We start from the raw sequence: 22,525 nt of genomic DNA on the forward strand, positions 1-22,525 counted from the left end.
AATCAAGGATTTCAAGTTAAGAACGCTTATCAGAATGATGTGACTTGTCATTAGCAGGGTTTTCAAGGATAGTCAGAAATGGTCTGATAACCAAGGAAGAAAGTATTGAAAAAGAATCATAACGTTATTTCATAAGATAGAGGTTTCACAGTTGAGGGTTATATATGGGATATATCTAGTGACAAAAATTGGGTATGATTGAATAGTATATAAGAACTAGGTCAACTAGGTTCAATGAAGTGGTTCCAGATAAGACAAAGGTTTTAAAATATAAAGAAGGTAAGCATTAGTTCAAAGTATAACAGCGTATCATGTTTTAGGATTAAGAATAGAATTATCAAGCAATCATGAACAACTTTAAGGAATCACTGACTTTTAGTTGTCAAGATAAGGTTACTTATACAGGGTTCGACATCACAATTACTTTGGGTATACTAGCATGGTATGACCCTTGTATCACTTGCATGGCAATCTCAAGTAAAGTTAAACTACTTGCAGTGTACACAAAAAGATAGGTTGAAACACTTGCCTTGAGAAAGGCTTGACTTGACTGGCAGGTAGGAGCAACTGGAAGCTTTACTCGACTTTAATGGCAAGTTTATCCTCGTCTCGAGATCCTACACAAAAATAATAATAACCTCATTGTAATATACTCTCACCAACTCGACCTATTTATAAACCGAAATTAAGCACGTTGGCACTTAGGCCTATATACACACATATTTACAAACATATTATAAGCATAATAGTTCACATAGCCACATATGCTCACATAACATATTTAAGTACAAAATAATATAACACACACTATATTGCATCACTAAGCTTGGATGATCTCACTCAACTTGCTTAAGCCACTTAGTCGCTAAACTAGTCAAAACTCATAATATTGACCTCCTAACTCGAAGTGCCTTTTCTAAAACATCAAGTTCCCATTGACCCTGACTTAGGCCTTTCACTCTACTGACCTTATACTATCTTACAAATATGGTGGTCAACCTAGGCCTCACTCATAAGTGCTTTAAAACTACGTGATAAGTGAATGTGCTCATTATAGTGATTTCAGGATGATGTCTATGGTTTCTTGGGTGCATTTGACACCCTTACACTTTAAGTTTACCTCTCAAACTTCTACACTAGACTCTTCTGATCATAAGGCAACTCCCAAACTTGGTTTGGCTGAAGGGACTAGCTTGGTCCTCCATAGGCCTAAGCTTAAAGTCCAAGTTTCCCCTGTTTTCTAGACAGAATAGGGTCCTGATTTGAACTAACTTATGACACATGATTCTAACTCAATTCCTATAAACTATGGATGGAAAAACTCCTCTGACACTCCCCCTAACTAGGGCCAAATAGGGCATAATGAGGGCCTACCTATGACATGGTCAAAACTCCCAATTTCTAAGTTATAGCAAAATTGTCCCCTGTTGGACAGATTTAGTATTTTCACTCGTGCACCTAACCGAACAACCTACAAACCTCTAACAAACACCTAAAACCTAAATTATACTCCTAGTGCTAGCTTCTGGTAACTTGGGCCTCAAAGTGCATTATAATGACAAGGTCAAATATCACTTTAAACCTCATGGTACCAAACTGAAATTCTGCATAATCTAATGCTCCCTTTTCCACCATGATTCCTACTTGACAAACCCAACCAAACATCAACCAAAACCTAAACCAAACCTCAACTAAGGAAACCTACTGATCTAACTCTCCCACACACAATATTGGCTTAGTGGAGATCATCCTTACCTAAGGTGCAATATAGCAAAACAAGAGTTAACACAATACACTAATTACAAGTCATCAAATTTTCAAAAATAACAACTTAAATCCTCCATATATATTCGAATTAAAATCACATATCAAGGAGCACAAATCATATTCAATATCTTAACTCAACTGAAATCAAAGCTTATTAATTATTATCAATACAAATGATCAAGAACTTTCAATAATCATGAGTTGAATCTATACATGCATGCCTTCAAATTTATAAGCTAAAAACAATATGATTTCCAAAATAATTTCATCATAAAATCAACATGCAAGCCTAGCATCAACTATAACTAAATGATCACTTAGCATGCAAAGGGTTTTATCAAGTTTTTACTTCCAAAACCAAACTATCATCACATAAACATTCAAAATATACAAAGCAATAAAGAAACGCCATTAAGAACCATTCATTCGGCTCCCTTATGGTCATAGCCGAATGAAATGGAAGGGAAATGACCATAAAAGCAAGAGTTTTCACTCTCATGACTTGGCATTTCACCATTCCTTGTAATTCCCTCAATAATACAACCTTAAATCCATGAGAATCAAGATTATATTTTGAGTTCTAATTAAAACTATGACATGCAAGATCAAAACATAAACTTTTCACTCTAAACTCTTTGGATTATATATGAACAAAATATAGGGAGTAAGATTACTTGAATAGAAGATAGATATTTTAGTGAAAATGAAGAAAAGAAGGGGGGTGGGGGCTTCGGCTATGGGAAGGCCGAGAGGGGGGGGTTTAGCCGAGAGGGAAGAGAAGAGAGGGAGGATAGAGTGAGGTGAGGGTGGAGTGTGGAGTGGGGGTGAAATGATTATAACATCTTGTATTTGATTTTTATGCTTTTGATTTGACTAAAAGAAGTGAGTGGAAATGAGAATTGACAAGAGTAACCTTCTAGCATGATTAAGTCATTTTGCATGCAAGGATAATGAAGTAATTTGGCTAATAAAGTGAGAGCTAGTGGGGTTGGAATTTCCAAGTTTGCCCCTCACTTGTGCTTGGAAGAATTTTCATGCATGGGCAACTAAGTAATTTGCTAATTAAAATATCAACTATCTTATATAAAACATTTTTTATAAAAATAAATACACTTCCATAAATCACAAAATAAATATTATATATTAGCTTGTGATTTTAGAAATTTAATGATATAAGATTTGAAAATTTTTGTTAAATGATTTTTAAAAATCAATTTTTCATATAGAATGAAATACTTCAAATTTTTATTTAAAAATACTAAATAATAAGATTTTTTCATTTTAAAAAATTTGCATAAACTAATACATTAAACACTTAATTTATAGGCACTCAAAAAATAGATCACCCGCATTTATAATTTAAATAACAATTATATATAAATAAGCTTTAGAAATACCGGTTGTAACAGCTGGTCTATCTGGGTTGCAAGAATTTAGTTTATCTTTGAATGTATTCTGGTTTGTTCTCTTATGTTCTACAATCTAATTTTTATTAGCTCTGTGTTAAAATAAATGCATGTGGATATCTCCCCCCCACAACCAAGGTGAAGTCGCTTATTGTGATGTCGTTTTGCTGTTATGCAGGTATTAGCTTCATCTCGAGAATTTTGAATGGTTGTAAGAACCACATCTGTTCTTAATAAGAACTTGTAGCAGTTTCTAAACTTGCTCCATTTATCAGTCTCAGACAAAATTTATCAACCATAATATCATTTATAAAAAGAAAAAATTAAAATTGCAAGAACAAGTTATAATTAATAATAAGACAAAGTAAAATAGCAAACTCGGATGACATGACTTGATGATAATATACTCAAATTGGTATGAGAAGATAGTTATTTATATTAAATAATTTATGTCAAAAATGATAAAATTATTTGAAAATGTAATAAAACAATATTAAGAATCAATCCTAAATTATTGATGATAAGCAAAACACATAGCATAATTTTGTTAAGTCAATTTGTAGCCTTCAACGGCTAACCATCCTAACGGATAGCCGTTAAAAAAGTAGCCCATGAATTGATAAGGTTTTTGTAACATGAACTCTTGTTATATTCAGTGATGTTGTTATTCATTCAGAAGTCATATTGACTCGATAGATAATTTAGAACATGATGACTAATTGTAAATATGTCGCCATATAATTCTAATTAAGTGAAGTGAGTTATCAACTGTTAAATGAAATTACTGCATCAATCCATCAATGACTAAAATAATAACTCTCAACGGCTAAGAAAATTCGAATAACTGGTGATAGTTACTTGATAATGATCAAATCCCGCATCTGACATAACACATGGGTTGATTCAAATCTCAAAAAAAATGGGAGTCAATACAAGCTTTGCATGTGATCTTGGATTCCGAAGAAGAAGTATAAAAATTCTATTTTCATCCATAACAAATTGGAGGGATATTCAAAGAAATATATCAAGATAAAATGTAGTCTCATTTGTCAAGGCTCACGGGAAAGAATGCAGAAGAAATCTTTATGTACTTTGTTTTGTATTGTCTAGTAAAGATTGTACCTTGGTGATATATAAACCAAGTTACAACAGTGGTATCTCTCAAGAATTAGTTTTTAGAGTGTTCATCTATAGAGAGAATTATCTTGAGAGAAACACTGAAAACGCAGCTTGAAATTGCACTTGTAATTCACACAGATCATAGTTTCAATATATATAAATATATCTCAGGTGGTAAGTTAAAAAATAAACCACCTGAAATTTTTAATTTGTGTGTTTTTCTTCCTTCCGTTTACAAGCAATAATTTTATGTTCAAAATATCAAAAATAATTGATTTGTGTTCAACCCCCTTCTACAAATTGATTGTTAGAAAATAAAAATTGGTATCAGAGCGAGTCTTCAACTTACAGGGGTTTAAAGATCTTGGAACTAATCAATCAACAATGGGAAAAAAGGATGCAGGAGTGAAGATCTCAATATTAGAAAAAGATTATTACTCTCACTAGAAAGTGAAGACAAGGCTACACTTAATGTCACAAGATGAAGGCTTTATGAGATGTATTGATAATGGTCCACATATCCATGTTGAAATAATCTCAAGTGTTGCTGGAGCAAATGAAGTCACTATAGCTGATAAAATAGTTGCAAAAGATCCAGACAACTATTTACCAGAGGACATGGAAGAGATAAACAAGGATAAAATAACCATGAACATTCTATACAATGGTATAGATAGTGACATGTATGAGAATGTTATGAATTACTCTGCAGCCAATGAAGTCTGGGACATGATTCAAACACTATGTGAAGGCTCTGAGAAAATTCGAGAAAATAAGATGAAACTCTTCATACAACAGATTGAGTGAAACATTCAATAAATTTGAAAATCTATTGAATGGGTTGAGACTTGAGACTTCACGAAAGAGTTTATCATGTCAAAGACTCTAACTTGAAGTTCTTGAGAGCTCTTTCAAGGGAATGGAAGACAGCTACAGTCTCTGTTAGAAACTCATTTGAGTTTAAAAATTACACTCTTGACAGGCTATATTAAATCTTGAAAATATATGCACTGGAAATGCGACAAGACGAGGACATAAAGAAAGGACAAAAGAAAAGATAAATATGTAGCTCTTGTTGAATCAGACAAAGGTAAAAATCAAGTGGAAGTCAAACTGGAATCTGAATACAAGGAGGCTGGGGAAACTAGATCAAGGGAAGTCAAGAAAAAAGGAAAAAGTTGTGAAAGACAATGATTATATTTCTTCACCAAATGAATTAAAAGATGTGAAAGATAATGATTATATTTCTTCACCAAATGAATTAAAAGAGCTAGATGAACATACGACATTTCGGTCTAGAAGTAAGCTTAACAAGCAATCAAGTAATCACATCGGATCTCTCTATGCTAAGTAAAAATGAATGCAAAGAAACTATTAATGATATTTTTGTGCAAGACATGCATATATAATAACAAGACTAAGTAACATTGACAAACCTAAGATTTAGTTGCTTGATAATTATCTTTGTATTGTATTACTTGAGTCTGTAAAATGATTAGAAGATTAGACTGGAATATTTTTCTGTAAACAATTCAATCCTAAGGAATAGACTCTAGTTAAAGATCAAGATTGATCATGTCTCAGAGAAATGATACAAAAGATTGGAGTTGAGTAAATCTGTTTATGAAAAATGTTCTAAGTCAAAATATCGACAAGTCACAGATCAAGCAAAATAGAGAAGTCATTCGAGAACTCCAAAATGACTTATCGAGAAGTCCAAGATGACTTATAGAGAAGTTTCAGAGATATCGACAATCAAATGAAGATATAAAGATTGGAGATATCGACAAGTCATTTCTGCATGTAGAGAACTCAGAGATATCGATAAGTCAAATTGAAGATATGAAGATTGGAGATATCGAAAAGTCAAATTATCATTAGAGATCTCAGAGATATTGAAGAGTCAAAATGTAGATGAGATCTCTGAGATATCGATAAGTCAATTATACATGTAGAGATCTCAGACATATCGATAAGTCATTTAGCATGCAAATATCAAGAGACCTCGATTAGTCAGATACACCTATAGAGAACTCTGAGATCTCGATAATTCATTATACTTATCGAGATGTCACTTCTCTATAGAACAAACTGGAGATCTCGATATGCCTCTCAAATACAGAATGCAAACAAATGAAGATTCAAGATTATCAGTCAACAAACAATCTATCAACTAGATTGAAAAGTCTACCAAGTACCTGGGGAGAATACAAGATCAAGGGCCAAGATTAACTGGACAAAGGATGGTCACAGACCTGCAAGATTCTGCACAGATTTGCTAAGTCAAGAATGGAAATAAAAATAGGTTGCTTTAAAAAAGGGGTTAGTACATTTTAGTGCAAGTTTTGTAAACCCGTGTTGCTAGTGTATAAAGCATGCACTGGTCAGTTTAGTTGGAACAAACAGATTCAACACTCTTGTATTCTCTCAAGAAAGAAACTGAGATTTTTACCTACAAAGAAACCAGGATTTGTAGTAAGACCTAACTTTATTTTAATACAAAATTAAGTGAGTTTTGAAATATTGTGTTTGTTGTTTCATTTATGCTAACATAATATAACTGCATTTCTTATCTGCTTTGTTCACACAACCAAACAAATTGAAAAAGGCTTAAAAATATACAAAACACATTCACCCCCCTTATGTATTATATTCAATATCTAACAAGTGGTATCAGAGCAAAATCTAAAAGTAAACAGATCAAGATCTTGTAAGAATGAATACACAAAAGATAAGCAGTATACAGATACAAGCCTTTGATAAAATCAACTACACATTATGGAAGAAAAAGATGATGTTGTTTCTAAGATGACCAACCCTTTGTACATCCAGATTTTGAAGAATGGACCTTTTACTCCTATATAAAGGATTGAAGAATCAACATATGGATATATGGTCATCCCAGTTCATTATGGTCCTAAAGATCCTTCAAAATACACAGAAATTGGAAAATAGAAAGTCTATCTTGACAATGGCCTACAATTAATTCTGATAGAGTCACTTGACAATGTTATGTATAACAATATTGTCAACTGTGACATAACCAAGAAAATTTGGGAGAAGATTGAGATACTGTGTGAAGATACATAGGAAGTTAGGTCAAATCAAAGGAGAATACTGGTGTCTCAGTGTGAGGGTTTTATGGCAAAACCAAATGAGAGTGTTACTGATGTGTTTGAAAGATTCAACAAGCTGAATAATGACTTGCAACTTTATGAAAAGTACTATGAAGTTGAGGAGGTTAACTTGAAGTTTTTTCTCACCCTTCCTGACCACCTTGAATAGAAAATATCATCCATAAGAGAAGGAAGAGACTTGAGCATGATAAAACTGGAGGTCTTATATGGGATTTTGAAAATATATGAACTAGAAATTATTCAAAGAAAATGCTTAAGAACTGGTCAAGAGAACATTGTTGATGGAACAAGTGCACTAGTTGTTAATGAAAACAAGTCATCTGATGATGAACTAGAGATCCAGACTCCAGTTGTCTCAAGTATTGAGTAAAAGAACAAGGAACCGATGAAGCAAGTTATTCTGGAACTTGAAGAAGATGATTTCTATACATTGGAGGAATTGGATGATTTAGATCAATCCATGGCTTATCTGGATAGGAAATTCTCTAATATTAGATGAAGAAGCCATAGTTCTTTAAGAGTAAAGGACATACATCTAACAAGGACAACAACTGGAAAGGGAAAGTACACTTCTGGTGGAAAAAGTGGCTACAAGACTAGGTCTATTGACTGATCAAAATTAAGGTGCTATAATTATGATGAATTGGGACATTTTGCTTCTGAATGGAGGAAGCCTAAGAAGGTGAAGAAAGATAAAGCCAATCTGGAGTTGGAGGCAAAGTATGAAGCTCTCTTGAAGAAGCAACAGAGTAAACCTTACATTGTAGAAGGAAAAAGTTGGGATGACACTGATGATGACAATGAGGAGTTGGAAACTATGCACTCATGGCCATAGAGTAAGGAGAGTCATCCTCATCAAAAATAGAGGTACCAACTCTTACTACTATTGATTTAAATACAAGCCAATACGAAGATATTGTTGAAAATATGAGCATAGAGACGTTCCACATTCATACTAGCATGGTGGCAGCTACTGAGGAGGTTAGTAGGCTGTCAAAAGCTAATGAGAAGCTTGAGAATGAAAAGCAAGAATTCGAGTTGTTGTTTGTGGATCTTGAGACAGTCAAGCAAGAAAATGAATATTTAAAGAACAAGCTAAAGTGTGCAAGTGAAATAGAAGCTGTGTTGAGGGAAAAGATAGAGAAGAATGAAGTGAAGTTGAAGTCTTTTAGGAATGCTTCTCAGTTGGTTGGTCAGTACCATGAGAAGAACAAGCCATGTGCTAATATAGCCATTGGTCTTGACTATGATATCTTGAACAACAACAAGAAGATTGGAGGTGACAGAGGCAAAGCAATTGCAAATAAAGATGTCCTAGTTATACTGAGAAAAGTTGAGTCACCTTTGTTCAAGGCATGTGAGGTTAATTTCAGTGAGAATGAGCGGGTAATTAAACAAGAGCTTGCAGATGAGGATGTTGAAAAGAAAAATGTTGAAAACACTCATGTTGCTGAAATTAAAAAGAAGCACATGGTCAATCAAAGTTCTAAGACACCAGTCAAGGAAATTTAGACTGAGAATGCACGAAAGAAAAGGAGGAACATGAATGGGAAGGTTGGAATAAAAAAAAGCAATAACTTTGATTTTGTTGCAGATGCTCCCTGGAAACAATGTCAACAGTGTGGCTCTGTGAATCATATAACTCACCTTTATAAAAAGGTTGCTAGTAAGCCAGGAGTGGGAGCATGCAAGTATAATGTAGAAAAGGGTGAAGATCCCTATTCTTTCTGTGACAAGTTTGATTGCGTTCCTTGCAACATGAAAGTGATGACAAGTTGCCATAAGCTGAGAGTAGACCTCAAAGAAGTTAACATTGGGTCTGCAGCTAAAAAGGAATATACAAATCAATCAATGAACATTATTCTTTCTGAATCATCAAATTCTACTACTACTAAATCTGTTAAGAAGAAGAAAGTACCCAACATGTTTGGGTAGCTAAACACACTTAATCCTCATTGTGTGCAGGAAAAATGAAGAGAGTCATATGGATCATAGACAGTGGATGCTCAGGATATATGACATGTGATAAGGCCCTGCTATCACAATTTAAGGAGATGGTTGGCCCATTCGTGACTTTTGGAGACAACAATAAAGGATTCACAATGGGATATAGTAATTTATTTTCTGAAAATATTGTCATTAAAGATGTAGCACTGGTGGCTGGTTTAGAAGTGAATCTCCTGAGCGTCAGTCAATTCACAGATAAAGGATTCAATGTTTCATTTGACAAAGGAGATTTTTCAATAATCAACAAAAAGACTGGTGAAATTATTTTTAAAGGAGCAAGAAAGGGAAGCTTATTTGTTGCATACTTGCACACAGCAAATAAGGATGAAATATGCTGCTTCTATACCAAGGCATCTGCTGATCAAAGCAAGCTATGGCACAAAAAGCTCTCTCACCTGAATTACAAGGCAATCAATACCCTGGTGAAAAAGGAGTTGGTGAGAGACATGTCAAACTTGGAGTTTTGCTCAACATGAAGTTCGTGAAGCTTGTCAAAAAGGCAAAATGAAGAGATCAAGTCACAAGAGCGAAACTGTGAATTCTATAAGTGCACCTTTCCAACTCATGCACATGGACCTATTTGGACCATTTAATATGTTATCTATTTCTAGAAAGAAATAGGCACTTGTAATGGTGGATGACTACTCAATGTACACATGGCTAGAGTTTATGCATTCTAAAGATGAAACTTCACACATCATAATTTAACACATCAAGAAAATAGAGAAACAGACTGAAGATCAGAATTGTGTAAAAATATTAAGGAGTGACAATGGCACAGTATTCAGAAATACAGCTCTACATGAATTCTGCAAGGATAATGGCATTGTTCAAGAGTTCTCAGCTGCAAGGATACCCCAGCAAAATGGCATAGTTGAGAGAAAGAATAGAACACTAGTAGAATGTGCTAGAACAATGCTGCAAGATGCCAAGTTGCCAACAAGTTTTTGGGAAGAAGCTGTTAACATTGCATGCCCCACCCAAAACAGATATCTCATCAACAAAAATCATGACAAGCCATCCTACTCAATTTTATCAAAAAGGAAGCCTACTGTAATGCATCTGCATGTGTTTGGAAGCAAGTATTTTGTTTTAAAAGACAACTCTAAATATGTGAGAAAATTTGATTCTAAAATTTTTAAAGCAATTTTTCTGGGATATTCATTGGAAAAAACTGCCTATAGAGTTTAAGTGCTTGAACAAAATAAAATTATGGGAAAGCACATATGTGTTTTTGACGATGACAAATGTCTAGGCTTGGAGTGCCTTGATGAAAGTGAAGCTGAAGCCATTAAGTTTGAAAATTTGAATATTGATAATGATTCTGAAGATGAAGCTGGAATCACACAGACAACAGAATGAAGAGTCAACTGATCAAGTGAATCATGATAATGGAAGCTCATCTCAAACACCTGAATTTGATAGCACAAACTCAGGGGGAGAAAGAGGAGAAAGTTCTACAAGTCATGCCAATGGTGAAGAAAATACAGAAAACTGAAGTCAACCAAATCATACCAGAAAGTGGGATAAAAGTCACACTAGAGATGCAATTATTGGTGATCCTAATACTGGTGTGAGGACTAGGAGTGTAACTGCTAATGAATGTCTATATGCATTCTTTCCTTCATAAATTGATCCTAAGAAATTTGAGGAAACTCTATTTGATCCTGATTGGATATCTGCTATGCTAGAGGAGCTAAATTAGTTTGAGAGAAATAAAGTTTGGAAGTTGGTTCCTGCACCTAAGGACAGAAGTGTAATTGGAATAAAGTGGGTGTACAGGATTAAGATGGATGAAAATGGAATTGTAACAAGAAACAAAACAAGATTGGTTGCAAAAGGTTACTCACAGGAGGAAGGAATTGATTGTGATGAAACATTTGCTCCAGTTGCAAGACTTGAAGTAATAAGGATCTTTCTTGCATTTTCTGCACACTCAAACTTTAAAGTGTATGAAATGGATGTAAATAGTGCATTCCTTAATGGTGAGTTGGAAGAAGAAGTTTATGTGCAACAGCTACATGGCTTTGAAGATCCATAATTTCTAGACTTTGTATATAAATTACTCAAGGCTCAATATGGCTTAAAGCCAGCACCTAGAGCTTGGTATGACACACTGTTAGAATTTTTGCTTAAGCATGGATTTACTAGATGAACAATTAACAAAACCCTCTTCTACAAGCAACATAATGGTGATATGATCCTGGTTCAGATCTATGTAGAGGATATCGTTTTTGTTCTACTAATGAAAAGTTATGTCAAAGATTCTCAAAACTCATGCAGGGTAAATATGAAATGAGCATGATGGGAGAATTAAGTTACTTGTTTGGATTTCAAGTCAGTCAAAGAAATGATGGAGTTTTTATCAGCCAATCCAAGTATGTTAAAGATTTATTGAAGAAATTTGGAATGGTTGATTGTTCACCTGCATCTACACCTATGTCTACAGCTATAAAGTTTGATGAAGATAAGAAAGGTAAAAGTGTAGACATTTCAGGGTATAGAGGTATGATTAGATCTTTGTTGTGTTTGACTACTAGTAGACCAGATATTATGTTTGCAACAAGTCTGTGTGCAAGATTTCAAGCCAATCCAAAGGAATCACATTTGATGGTAGTGAAAAGAATTTTCAGATACTTGACGGGGACACCAAACTTGGGATTATGGTATCCTAAGGGAATCGGATTTGAAGCTATTGGATACATGGATGTAGATTTTGCTGGGTGCAGGGTTGACAGGAAGAGTACTAGTGGAAGATGTCAATTTCTTGGACAAAGACTTGTATCCTGGTATAGCAAGAAACAACAATTTGTGTCAACTTCCACAGCTGAGGCTGAAACATAGATGCTGGAAGTTGTTGTGCTCAAGTGCTTTGGATTAGAAATCAGCTAATGGACTGTGGCCTAGTGTTACATAAAATTCCAATTATGTGTGACAATACTAGTGCTATTTCTATTGTGGCTAATCCAGCTAATCATTCTAAAACAAAGCACATTGATGTAAGGTACTATTTTATTAGAGAACATGTTGCAAATGGTACTATTGAGCTTATTTTTGTTCCAACAGAATAACAATTAGCTGACATTTTTACTAAACTTTTGGATGAAGCGACCTTCACTAGACTTGTTGGTGAAATTGGAATGTTAAATTCTTCATCCTAAAGGCAAGAACTCAGCTAATGTGTTGTAGCAAATTAATTTCTAGTAAATCAAAATTAATTTGATTTAATTGGAAATTAACTGGAATATGAGTTATAAATATTTCAAAATTCTCTGTATATTTATTTTTCAAAATTTAAAATTTAGATTGGAAATTTTCAAATTCTAAGAAAACTGCCTAACTGTTAATTTACATTTTTCAATATGTAAAATTAGCATAAGGCAGAATCAAAAGCAAACAAATGTATATAGAGAACCGAGTTCTTGATAAGTCTAATTAATTTCTCGATAAGTCATTTTGATACTTCTCGATAAGTCTTTTTCTAGACTTCACGAATGACTTCTCGACAAGCTTCATCATTACTTCTCGATAGGTCATTGTAGAGATCTCGATAAGACTTCTCGATAGTGTTCTCCACAAGTATAATTCTTAGACTTCTCGATAACTTAGAACATAAATAATTTAAATCAATAAATTATTTTAATGAAATACTTTGATATAAAATCATTCTAATTTTGTTTTGATTTATTCAAATAAAAATTGGAAAATTCAGTCCATTCAGGACAAACTAGGTATTTATTTAACATCTTGATAAGTCACTATCAAGTTCTCGATAAAAGTCAGGAAAGTGACATATTGATATGTATCTATTTCTACATGTGACTTCTCGATAAACAAATCCTAAACGTTTATTTATACTTCTCGATAAGTCATTTACCTTTTACTATAAATACCCAGACATCTCGACATACACCCCTTTACGCCTTCGAGATCTCTAAGTGACCCTAATTTCTGCAAATCCAAACCGTTTTCTCTCATTTCAAACACTTTCTCTCTAATTTTTCTTACCCCTCAATTCAATCACTTAAAATGGCATCAAACACAGTTAGAGCTCTTATCTCAAAAGAGGGTACCAACTATCTTGCATTTATATATGCAAACCAAGCTCCTAATAGCTTCAAGAGCTTTGTAAAGTTCCAATCTGAGACATACTTTGCAGGTGCCCTAAATTCAAATCCAATTATGTATTTGGATGTTCTCAGTGAATTTTGGAACTTTGCTGAATAAGGACAGTAGTGCATGAGAACCAAGCTACTTCCAAGGCGGTTAACTGCTCCATTCAAGGCCAGCAAGTGAGTTTTCTGTTAATGATGTCAATATGGTTTTGGGCATCCCTACTGACAATCTGGTGGAGGTTCCAACTCAAGATGAGCTAGCTGAGTTCATGGACTTCATCAACTACAGTGAGAGGATCAACTTGGAAAGCCTGAATAAGAAGTATTTGAGGAGCGAATGGTCTTTCCTTTTTGACTCAATTATGAGGGCCTTCACCTGCAGGAAGACAGGGTATGGCAATATTTCAAGTGTTGTTCAGAAGCTGGTGTTCTCCATGGCTCACAACAGACACCTCAATGTAGGACATTTGATAATGGAGGAACTTAGCACCAGGCTCATAATGCCTTTGGAATCAAGAGTTAAGGAAATATTTCTTCCTAGATTTATAATGTCTGCTTTATACTATAAAGTGAAAGACATTCATTTACTTAATGGTATAAATAGGACACAAATAGGAAACTATAAACAAGTGTCTAAAGTTATATTTGGATCACTTATTACTAAAACTAAGGTACCTATAAGTCTTAGAATCACTCCATTTACGTTAGAGAGATTCAGGAGTTACCCTTACCCTAGGTCTGGCATGAGGTCTATAGGAACAATTAGTAGAGTTATGGCTCCTGTAATGTGGAAGAACAAACACATAAACACCAACAGGGGCCATACCAAACTGAGACCCTTCCTTCTTTACCACTAGAAGCTAGGAAACTAACCACTTCATCCTCTCAAAAGGTGAAGTGAGTAAAAAGAAGAGAAAGCAGGCACCCTTGACAGTTATTAATGAGATGGTGAGGATCAAACACAACCAGAGTCTACCTTGGTCAAGAATCCAAATAATTTAAAGCAAACTGAGTTGACCACTCCTTTGGCTACCTCTACATCCTCCCAAAAGGATGTAGTTGAAAAAGAGGGAATCAAACAGACTCCAGGGGCATCCTCTCAACAGGGTGTCTCTATTAAAAAGAGCACTCTCCATAGTGCATCATGTAAAGAGTCTACACAACCACTTGAACATATTCAAGTGTATGAAAGAAGGAATAAGGATGACACACAAACTGAGAGCACATCTCTTGAAGCTCCCTCATCTATTCAGGGGGAGCTGCCAACACTTAATTCTGAAATTATAAATCTTATTTCTAAAATTTATTCTTCATATAATAAGACACTTGAATCTACTTCTCAAGTGTCACCAAAATCAAGTGACATGGTTCAGGAAATTGTGCTCACCACCCAGGAACCATAATTAGATTTTGAGAGGCTACTAGCTGGGGTAGACCTTGTTGACACCATCAAAACCACAGGGGATTCATCAGTTTTAACTGAAAACCCTGTGGATATTACTCAAGCACCTTCATGTGCTAAACAATCTTTACAGATTGATAGGTTTGAGGGTAGTACTCCTGATGGAGAGCTATCTAAATCCTCTCCAATTCAATTGGAGGTTTCTCATGAAGGAACAACTCCCCTCAAAACCCCGCCTGAGATTGCCTTAACAATTAAAGCTAGGAGTCCAATTTCCCATGATCCAATCATAGGGGAGGCAAGCTTAACACATTCAAGTGCCAGCTCTTTACAAGAAGAGAAAGGGTTTGAGGCCACGATACATGACAGTAACTTGGTCAAATTCCCTCAAATTCAATTGGAGGTTCCCATTGTTGGTGAACAACGTACTGTCATAACCACAAATCTAACTATGAGTCAAACTCTGGCGTCTATCACAGGTGATGTTCCTGAACCCCAACCATCTACCTCAACTCAAACAGACCTACCATCTACATCAAACCCTTCTTAACAACCCTCACACCTAATCTCCCAGTGGCTGCAGGATGCTCAAGCTCAACCACTAACAATGAATGACCTTTTAGTGGATCAACTTTCTGGTCTTTCCAATATCACACAACAATTGCTCACAACTGATATATCCAATTAGGATTATCAGGCCATCTTACTTTCCTACAAAATAGATGTTGAAAAACAACAACATAAATTTGTCAATGAAGCTGAATAAGATGGCAAAGTGGATGCTTGGTTAGACAATGACTTTAACTTGAGCATGGATGAGGTATTGGAAATATTTAGAGAAGAATATGTAACTATCTTGGGAAGCAATGTCAATGCTCTCAGTCTACAGGTTGTCTATGATGCTGTGACAGAAGTCTAAAAAGCTCAACTCAAAGATTTTTATCTCATAAGTAAAGCACTTCAATAGACTCTGGACATCCATCAGGACAGAATTAGAAGATTGGTTATGGACAAGTTGGATGACCTTGTGCCTACTCAAGTTGAGATCAAGAATAAATTCCAAAAATTTGATGATCAAATGGCAAGGTTCGACATGACCAGTATTGAGTAGAGCATCAAGAATATCAGGCAATCCTTTGTGGCTCTGCATAAAGTTGTCCAGAATCACATCACAAGTAACAATGGCACAAGGGTCAAACTGGATCAACTACATCAGGCTAGGTATGAACCTTCAGCTTTATTGATGGAGGGAATTAAGGAGTCAAGTCAAGCAACATTTGGTGCTACTATCTCATCAAGCTCACAACAGCCAATCTCCACATCAACAAACCTCCAAATCCAATCTCTTCAACAGCAAGTCTCTACTCCACAGTCATCTAATGATTCTCTCACATCACAAGTTTCTCAACTTACAGCCATGGTACAAAGTCAACAGGCTGACATCAAGACTTTGGTAAACTCTCATAAATACTTCCAAATGCAGAATTCAGTCTCATTGGGAGCTATCATGGGTGCTCTAAATCTTCCTTTGCATGCACTTCCTGAAAATGTGAGACATGAAATTCCTACATCTCTACTCTTGCTTGCTACCAATACTAAGGGGGAGATAGAGGCTAGGTTACTACAATCATCTATCTAAACTCAAAAAGGCAAAGCCAAGGAAACTGAACAACAAGATATTGGAATGGAGAGGATAATGAAAGCAGCTGAGGGACCCAGTCTGAGCAAAGAATTTGACGAAATGCTCAAGGCTCTCAGAGTCTCTCTAAACAATAATTTCTTCACCTACAAGAAAGCTTTAGATAAGACAGTCAATTTCTTAAGGGTGATCTTGGTAACCAATAATGGATTTTAGGAGAGAAGAATTATTATCAATATAAATGACTTTGGTGCGGATATGTGTATGCAGGTTTCCCTTAATTATCTCATACCAACAAGGGCATCTGAATTGGACATTCTAATCAACAAGGTTAATAGAGTGATCAATAAAGACACTCTCTTGCTCAATGAATTGAAGAAGACTCAAATAGCTGCTTTTCCAGAAGCATATTTCCAACCAAGCAAGGGAGTGGCATACATCTGTACATCCACCAAATATTGTAAACATTTCCAAATTCTAAAGTAATATGTCATGGAAAATAAGAAGCTGATGATGACTCTAGAAACAGATTTGAAGACAAAACAGTATAAGACTGTTGAAGATGATGAGATGGTCAAGATACTGGGGAAATACTTGAGAGATGCTGAAACCATGTTGTCCAAAACAAAAATCAATACTAAGGATGACTGGGATGATAATGAGCAGAAGAAACATGATCAAAAAACCTTATGGCTCAAATTCAAGTCAGTCTTCTAGGGAAATTAGCAGCAAGGTGACTGAGAAAAGAAACAGCCAAGATAATAATAAGGAGGATGGAAAAGAAATAGAAAAGGTGGAGAAGGGGATTCAAAGAAAAGAAATGTCCAGAAACTACAAGTCAAGATTCAACCTACTCAAACCTCCAAGCCTTCAAGCTCAAATACTTAACTCCCTTAACCTCTAAGCCTAAACTTTTGTAAAAACCAACTGCAAACACCTTACTCAAAATACCAATCAATTCTAGCAAACCCTCTAAAGAAAATCTCAAACCTACCTTCATTTAAGCCACCAATCAAAACTCATTAAAAGACTGTTGAGAGAAAACCAAAGAAGCTGCAATTTGAAAAGGGGATTATCTAGAATTGCTTTGATCGGACTGATTTTCTACCATTAAACTGGTGCATCACACATGATGACTACTTTCAATAATTAGCTGAAAAAATGGTCAAAATTTGGGTTTTATCATTGAGAGAAGTCAGAATCTATTATCAAGATGGATCATTCACTCTACTTGGTAGGGAATTAATCGATACACTTTAAACCACATAAGTCAAGAGGGTGATTAGCTTAATGAAGGACATGGATAAAAGTACAAGGGCATGGAGGGTTGTGATGTGTGTATGGCTGAAAGTAAGAGATGAAAGAAGAGCAAAGGTAAGGGCTGAAAAGGAAGAAAGGGATAGGAAGTATGCAGAAGAAATTGCCATGTTTGAAGAAAGATCAAATGAGCTCAAGGCAAAGGGGATGAGTAGAATTTCTAAGTATGGACACTTTTTAAACATACAAGTTGACATATTTTCAAGATTCAGAGTTGGTTACTTGAATGGTTATTCATTGCATGATTGGATCAAGTTTGTGGAAGCTCTAAGAGGGACTAAAATCATAGAGGAACTTCAACTACTTGTAAATCCAAAGGACCTCATTAGAAATGAATCAGGCTATGAGAATTTCATGTGATGAATGTACTTACTGAACTCATATAATCACTCAGTATATCAAAGCTATATTTGTTATTCTGTCAGTTTCATGTAATCATTTTATTTTCTTTTTCTTGTAACTTGGGGTTTGTCTTGTTATCAGGCATGAATTTGTGATAAACAATATTCTCACAAATTGGGGGATATTGTTGTGCAAGATATGCCTATATAATAACAAGACTAAGTCACACTGACAATCCTAAGATTTAGTTGCTTGATAATTATCTTTGTATTTTGTATTGTTTTACTTGAGTTTGTAAAATGGTTAGAAGATTAGACTGGAGAATTTTTCTGTAAACATTTCAAACCTATGGAATAAACTCTAGAAGAAGATCATGCCTTAGAGAAATTGTGAAGAAGCTTGGAGTTGAATAAATCTGTTTTAGGAAAACTATTCTAAGTCAAGATATCGACAAGTAACAGATCAAGCAATATAGAGAAGTCATTCGAGAACTCCAGAATGACTAATCGAGAAGTCCAAAATGACTTATAGAGAAGTCTCAGAAATATCGACAAGTCAAATGAAGATATGAAGATTGGAGATATCGACAAGTCATTTCTGCATGTAGAGAACTCAGAGATATCGACAAGTCAAAATAAAGATATCGACAAGTCAAATTATCATTAGAGATCTCAGAGATATCGACAAGTCAAAATGTATATAGAGATCTATGAGATATCGATAAGTCAACTCTACATGTAGAGATCTCATACATATCGATCAGTCAATTAGCATGCAAATAACAAGAGACCTCGACTAGTCACATACACCTATAGAGAACTCTGAGATCTCGATAAGTCATTATACTTATCGAGATATCACTTCTCTATATAAAAAATTGAAGATCTCGATATGCCTCTTAAATACTGTTAGGAATATATTGTGTACTTGATGATAAGATTAACAAAACACCTTGGTAGATTTAACTTAGTGATATTGTAGCTCTCGACAGATGTTTAATTACTGTCCCGACGGATGATCTTCAAAGCTCCCGACGGATGATAACTTAACATCCATCGAGAGTGTAGCTTATGTAACAATAAGATTGTAGCACATTTCTGCAAGCAACAATGTGTAGATTCTGTTGAAGTATCTAAGTCATGTTGACTACTAGTTGATATACGGAATAGGGTGACTAATTGTTAATATAAGATGTCTTATAATTCTGTATAAATGAAATGGAGTCAAGTGACAGAAAAAGCTCCCGACGGATGGTTCATAAAGTCTCCCGACAGATGGTCAACAAAAGCTCCCGAAGGATGATCAACAATGTCCCGACAGATGATCTAATTCAAATAGCTATTGACAGTGACAACACAGTCACATGCGTTGGGTGTTTACAAATGGAATGTGGCAGCCTAATTACAGGTGTTAGAGAACAAAGAAGCATTACCATTTCCATGCAATTGTGAAGACAGTCAAAGATGCTGGAAAGGGTAATGAAGCAGCATGATTTTTAGACTAGATAAATTTTGTTTTATTGTCTTGTCTTATTATCATGTAACTTGGTGATATATAAACCAAGAGTAGCAAGTAGAACAAATTAACTAAGCAAGATTATTTTCAGAGAAACATATCAAGTTGTATTCTGTAAGCATTTCTCTGTAGTTTTATTTGTTCAAATTGTAAGGCAGCTGTGAGCTATTCAAAGATTCACAGGGTTCTCAATTGATATATATATATATATATATCTGGTGGATACTTTCAAATCCACCAGAAAGTTTTTAAAAGCTTATGGTTTTATTACTGTTATATTTATCAAGATTAGAACATTCTTAAATTTGAAAAAGTAGCCAAAATTACATTCAACCCCCCTTTTGTAATTCTTGTTGTATTGTTAGGGAATAACAATTGGTATCAGAGCAAGCTCTTGAAGAACTAAGAGTATAAAGATCACAACATACAAGAAGATGAACAAGAAGGATGCTGGAGTTAAAATTCCATTTCTGGATAAAGACAACTATCATCATTGGAAGGCGAAGATGCACCTACATCTTCTTTCCCAAGATGAGGCTTATGTGGACTGCATAGAGAGAGGTCCTCATGTACCTATGAGAGCTGCAACTGGCAATGAACCATCTGTTCCAAAACCTAGGCATGAATGGTCAGATCTTGATATTGAGCAAGTTAGGAAGGATAAGAAGGTCATGAACATATTATTCAATGGTGTTGATGGTGATATGTTTGATAACATCATTAACTTTAAAATAACCAAAGAGGTTTGGGACACAATACAGATTATTTGTGATGGTACTGAGCAAGTAAGGGAAAACAAGATGCATCTCCTGATTCAGTAATATGAGCACTTCCATTGTGAAGATAGTGAGTCACTCACTGATATTTTTAGTAGGTTTCAGAAACTACTGAATGCTCTAAAACTGCATACAAGGGTCTATCAAACTAAAGACTCTAACCTCAAGTTCCTTAGATCTCTTCCAAAGGAGTGGAAGCCAATGACAGACTCATTGAGAAATTCTCAGGATTACAAGGAGTTCACCTTGGAGGGACTGTATGGCATCCTGAAAACTTATGAGCTTGAAATAGATCAAGATGAAAGAATGGAGAAAGGAAGGAAGAAAGGAGGGTCCATAACACTGGTTTCTGAGTTAAAGAAGGAGAAATAGATGAAGGTAGAAGCTGTTGAATCTACATCAAAGGTCTGTGAAAGCAAGGGTAAAGGGCTGGTAGCTGCAAATGAAGAGCAGTTGAGTCAAGGTGACATGGATGATATAGATGAGCATTTAGCATTCTTATCCAGAGGATTTGCCAAACTCAAATTCAAGAAGAATTTTGGAGCTGCTAAGCCAAATAGAAACATGGTGGAAAATCCAAATTCAAGTGTTTCAAATGTGGCTTAGCTAGTCATTTTTCTAATGAGTGTAGAAAGTCTGATACTAGCAAAAAGAAGTTTGAGCCTGTTGATTATAAGCAAAAATACTTTGAGTTGCTCAAACAAAAGGAAAGGGCTTTCATCACACAGGAGAATGACTGGGTTGCAGATGGATTGGATGAAGATGAAGAAACCAACTATGTCAATCTAGCCCTAATGGCCAAGTCAGATGAAACAGAGACAAGTTCATCAAGCAATCAGGTAATCACAACTAACCTAGCACATTTAACTAAAGATGAGTGTAATGATGCAATAAATGATATGTCTACTGAATTATACCACCTACATGTTACTCTTAAGTCCCTCACTAAGAAAAATGCTAAAATTAAAGAAAATAATTTGTTTTTAAGTGAGAGGAATAATGTGCTAGAGTCTCAATTTATTGAATTTGAAAAATCGAGGATTGAATGCAAGATTGCTAAAGAAGAACTAACTGAGTCCTTAAAGAAAGAGGAGATTTTAAGAAAGCAGCTTGAACAAGAACCAGAAGTAATTAAAGCATGGAAAACATCTAGAGATGTTCATGCTCAGATTACTAAAGTTCAAGGTATGGAATCTTTTTGTAATGCAGCCTGGAAAAAAAGTAAGGAAAAACTGGAATCCAATCTGAAAGATGGTAACTTGACTGATGTTGAGTCGACGGATGATGAGGAACATCCGTCGGATGAGAAACATGATCATCCGTCGAGTCAAACAAAGTCAGTTAGCAAATCTCAGTTAATTAAGCTTAATGACAAGTATGGATCAGTTTCTAAGAACTTTCTTCCAGGAGAATCAAGTCAAGTTAGTAAAGAAAAGAGAGCTAATATTGGTCATATGTCTATCAAGCAATTGAATGACAGACTTGAAAAGATTGAGGTTAAAATAGAAGATAAAAAGAAAAACAATAGAAATGGGAAGGTAGGGATTAACAAAAATAACAACTACACACCTGACAAATATGCTCCAAGAAAAATCTGTGTTAAGTATGGTAGTGTTAATCACTTATCTGTTAATTGCAAGATTGTTATGCCTACTTCCATGACCGTGCCTTCTTCTTTTCCCAACATGAATGCCATGTCTGCAATGTAACGCCCTCCAAACCCGGGGTTACGAGCTAATCACCAAACCTGTACAAACTTATTAATAAATAATAAAGAAATGAAACTAAACCCCTTAACAACTACCAGGACCTTTTTAGGTTGAAGTATGAAAACAAGAACCACTAACTACTTTTATTACAAACCAACATTCAAAATCTCACAAACTTTCTTTATTACAAACCATTGTCTAATTCATTTTAAACTAAGTTCAGCTTTTATTCAAACACACATACTATCTATTAACACTCCACCTGCTCGGGCAA

Source organism: Apium graveolens, chromosome 1 (assembly GCF_009905375.1).
Source record: "Apium graveolens cultivar Ventura chromosome 1, ASM990537v1, whole genome shotgun sequence".
Taxonomy (NCBI): Eukaryota; Viridiplantae; Streptophyta; class Magnoliopsida; order Apiales; family Apiaceae; genus Apium; species Apium graveolens.